This window comes from Erpetoichthys calabaricus, chromosome 12, assembly GCF_900747795.2.
Source record: "Erpetoichthys calabaricus chromosome 12, fErpCal1.3, whole genome shotgun sequence".
Classification (NCBI taxonomy): domain Eukaryota; kingdom Metazoa; phylum Chordata; class Cladistia; order Polypteriformes; family Polypteridae; genus Erpetoichthys; species Erpetoichthys calabaricus.
Window position 1 is genome coordinate 6,969,892 of NC_041405.2, and position 4,615 is coordinate 6,974,506.

Genomic DNA, 4,615 nt, shown 5'->3' on the forward strand with positions numbered 1-4,615 from the left:
TCATGAGGTTTAAGACAGAACACAGAGACTGCGTGTCTAGACTTTCACAAGTACACATTGTGTTCATGTAAAGTGGCACAGGGTGAGGCATGTGTGATCTCGCCTAAGGCACCAGAAGACTCAAAACTACTGTTGAGTACACCGACTACCATAAAAGTACAGACGGAGCAGATGCTGCACTTTACTAAAACTCTTAAAAAATGCAGAGTACGTGAGAATCTAACACATGGACCATTTAAGGTTTTAGCACTGACTGGCCTTCTGTTCAGAGGCTGCCAGCTAATGTTATCTCCACCTTACACGCGTTACAGGGTTGGCACCCTCGTAAAATAAAACATGAAGCAGTGAAGATCTTTGGCTAGATTAAATAGAGGATAAAACCAAAGAGAAGTTTTCTACATTTGACGCAGTCTTGTTTAACAATGTGGTCACTACTTATTAAACATTCTGATGTGATTCTTTGTGAAAGTAAACAGACTGCTTTCATTCAGGAATATTTTGGAAAAAATTAGTTATCAAAATAAAAACACTAATAAAAAGAGGTGAAATATGACAACCCACTATATAATAAAATACTCAGGTCTGGGTGTGTGCCCGGTCCCTCCGAATAATCTGATTGGTCAGTTTTGCTTTGGTGATGAGATCGAAAGTGTAAGAGCGAGAGTGATTGTGAGTACGAGACAAACGAGAAGGAATAAAGGTGTAGGAGGCACGCTGATAGTCACCTTCAAAGATAGGATGTATAAAACAAGAAAGGATTTGAGAAAGGCACCTCAAAAATAATGATGGAGTCTGAGCGGCAGGTTTTATGGGAATGCGATCAAGAGAGGAACCGTGAGAGACACATGAGGAAGATTCAAGGTGTAGGAGGCCCGCAGAGAGTCACCTTCAAAGATGACAAATCTTAAAGGAGGCGAGAAACATGCCTTGAAAATAATGACAGAACCAGAGAAGCAGGCATTACGGGAAGGTGATTGAGAGAGGAAGTCTGTGAGTGTGAGACACACAAGATGGTGAATGGGAATCAGAGGCACGCTGAGAGTCATCTAAAAATGGCCAAGAGGTGAGAAAGGTGCCTCGAAAATAAGGATGGAGTTTGAGAAGCAGGCTTTACAAGATTGTGATCGAGAGAGGAAGTGTGAGTGTGAGTGTGAGACACATGAGGAGGAGTAAAGGTGTAGGAGTCACACTGAAAGTCGCCATATAAAATGGACAGGGGGTGAGAAAGGTGTCTCGAAAGAATAATGACATTCTGAGGAGCAGGTTTATGAGAACACAATCAAGAGAGGAAGTGCCTTTGCAAGAGAGGTTCAGATGCATGAGGACACCGAGGAAAGACAGTGAAGGAACACATAGGGGAAGAGATAGCACCAAGACATTTTTCACCAAGAATGCTTTTCGATGAGTATAGATGGGATTCAAGAGGCTGGGAGTAGGAGTTGGGATGAGCGTTCCATTCACTGCACCTGCAATGCCAAGTATGCCTGGAATGGCATAAAAAACACATTTTAGTGGCACGGAAAGCATCCCCCTCCTGTTGGAAATTGCATGTAGTTGCAAGCATGCACATCATCGATAGTCTGCAAGAATTCACCAGTGGCGTGGAAACAGAGAGCTGTCAGAAGCCACACAGTGGGACTGAGGGAAAAATTCTGATGTGTTTCTCTTTCCAGTTTATCCAGCACCAGACTAAGAAGGGTCATTATTTCACCCCTAGGCAGCCTGTATTTCTCTACTAAATTGTCAATTATGGAGATGATCCGAGAGGTTCATCTCAGCACGTGAATGAGCAATTAAGGCCAGTGACTTGGCTTCATGGATTGTGCTGTCTCACATGGTGTCTCTGGTTCGGTGCCACAATTCTCTGCCTTTGTTGCTGCTGGTACTGAGGGGCGATTCACCTTAGCATTTTAATGGATATGACTGATGACATAGCGAGATTGATTGGTGAAGTCATTATATGATCAAACTGTCAACGAGTCTTAAAGCAGTGAGGAGACTCTTGTGCGCTATGACACACACACATACACACCATGAAATATGGTGAAATATGGTTCAGTGATACCTGAAAAGTAAAAACAGATTCAGAAGTAGAAATGGAGGGAAATTAGTATGCAGCAGTACAAAGTCCAATATCACTATTGCATAAAGGTTAAAAAATAGCAGGAAATACATGTGAAAGACACTATATACAAGATGAATAGATAGATAAATGACTGATAATCATCTCAAAGCCATTGATCTAATGGATGCTTTCTTTGTGCATTTGGTAGTTACAGAGTATCATCCACCCCAGTCGTGAGTGATGAATTCTCTCGGTCCTTCAAGGCTCTTCCCCAGAGATACAACACCTATACCAAGTCCAAGTACTGGGCTCTGATTGACAACTATGGCACCCATTTCATGTGACAAGTGCACTTGCCATTAAGATATGTCTGGCAGCTCTGGATGGTCTATCTGACACGGATGTGAAGGACTGTCTCGATGTGGAGGCATCGGCCAGCATCTTACAAACATCCACAGTCAAGACTAGGACTCATTACTGTAAGGAGACAATGAAGAGTCTGAGAACCACGCAAAGCTTCAGCTCCATGTTCAGCAAGCGCCACTCGGAGGTAACTGGTGGGTACATCGATGAAGCAGACCTCCTCTTCTCCTCCAAATCAGATGAAGAAGCGGTTATCCAGTCTAAAGATGACTCCCGATGTTGTCTCCTACTCCCTTTCACCCCTAAACGAGGTCTTTCCTGAAAACACTCGCAGTCCACAACTGAAGGCCGCTTTTGAAAGATTACATTCTGGTGCAGGCACATTTTAGAAGATGCTCCAGCAAGTGTTCAGCCGGAAAGCACACGAGCATCAGGGAGCCCCATAACTGCATATGTCATGGTGATAATGCAGTAAAAGCCAAAAGCTGTCCTGTTGAGAAAGGGCTGGCGAATCTGGTTGTGAGAAGGATGAAAGCCAAAGGCCTCTACGGTGACACCTGGTCTGATACTGATGCGTCTGTCAAGGAGACTTTTGGCTCACACATTAGACACACTGCTGTCATTGAAGAAGATAATGACCCCGTGTGGAGAGATACCTTTAACTTCAAAGACATCAAGATTTCCATGGCTAATGAGCTCATATTTGAAATTTATGATATGGACAGCAGCTAGGACTCGGATCTGTTGGGAAAATGCTCTCTCTCAGTGAAAAGGTGCACCTTTGATGAGATGTGCTCTATCGATTACGGAACATTTTTTATTTCTCCTACACTGTGGAGTGTGCCCCCAGTTTGGGTGGCCCACAGTGTGATGATTATGTTCCTTCTCCTATGAATGCGGAGCTCATGAAGAGCTGTGTCTCCAGAAATGCCATCCCCATCCCACAAAGTCTCCAGTTATGTTCAGTGGTCCCCCTCATCTTTCAACGGGACCCTAGAATGTAAAGATCTCTGAGCTGAAGATGAAGAATGCAATCCAGCGTCATCCAGTTTCCGCTTACCTCGCTATAGATATTTATCTTGATTCTGCATCCCAGCTTCATAGCTCCTCCATCACATTTCAAGTGCTGGTGACAGTTTAACCTTGAGAGCTCAGATCACTGAAATGAGATAAGACAAAGGTACTATGAACGTTTTCCTAACCACAACACATCAACATTTCAAATGTTCTTCCTTTCGTTGGAAAGTGAAATCTCAAATGAAGAATTCCATCAATACTGAATACAAATTCTGAAAGCACTCCTAACCCTGATCCATCCCATCATCCTTTGCCACAAACTCACTTCCACTGCTGAAACACCATGTAGCTTTATCGAAACTATTTGAGCCATGATAATGAGACAAAGAACAAGTGACCACATCCTTTTTTCGGGGGGTGATAAAAGAATGTGGGAGGTTAACCCCTTCATTGTCTTTTTAAGCCTTTTTTGCTTGCAGAATAAAATATCATGCAGTTGAGTTGACGCCACTTTTTTATTTTTTCTCGATAAGCGTGAAGCTCTTCTGCAATTCTGCAGCCAAACAACACTTTGCACTTTCAACTGTAACTAAAATAAACGTGACAAGAAGTGATAAATAAATGGCCGCTGACAAGAACAGCTGCTTTACATTTCACAAGTGGTCACATCTCATGCTCACAGCTCTCCAGGCCCTGCCACTGCTTTGCTGCAAAGAAACTTCAAAACAAATAAGAAATTCTTATATTCATACTGTAAGCTGGTCCTGCGTTAATTATTCAAAATATTTTAAGCTTCCTTGTTTTTAGCATGGTTTGTAGGCCTATGACAAATTAGCCAGAAAAGACGTAAAAATATATTCATCTGCATTGGTCTTACAGACAGAACATCCAGGGTTGGTTCCCAGCCTTGCATCTGATCATCTTAGAATAGTCTACCACCCCAGCAACCCGGACACAGACGAAGCAGGATGAGACGCTCACCTACATTATCTACCGAATAGAGCGGCATTCTGTCCAGGATTGCTTCCTGCCTTGTACTGAATGCTTCCAGGATAGTCTCAGCACCCTCCACTACCCTGAAATGCATGAAGTGGGCTTCAGAAAGTTCTATATTTATCAATGTCATCCTATCCAGGGTGGTACATAGCAAAAAAACACAGGAGAGCTCAC

The 4,615-nt window shown here is 43.1% G+C and overlaps 1 pseudogene; it reads left to right on the top strand.

Annotated features, from left to right (window-relative positions):
• Window positions 1-1,010: 1,010 nt before the first annotated feature.
• On the top strand, window positions 1,011-3,432 carry LOC114643062 (perforin-1-like; annotated as a pseudogene).
• The last annotated feature ends 1,183 nt before the right edge of the window (window positions 3,433-4,615 follow it).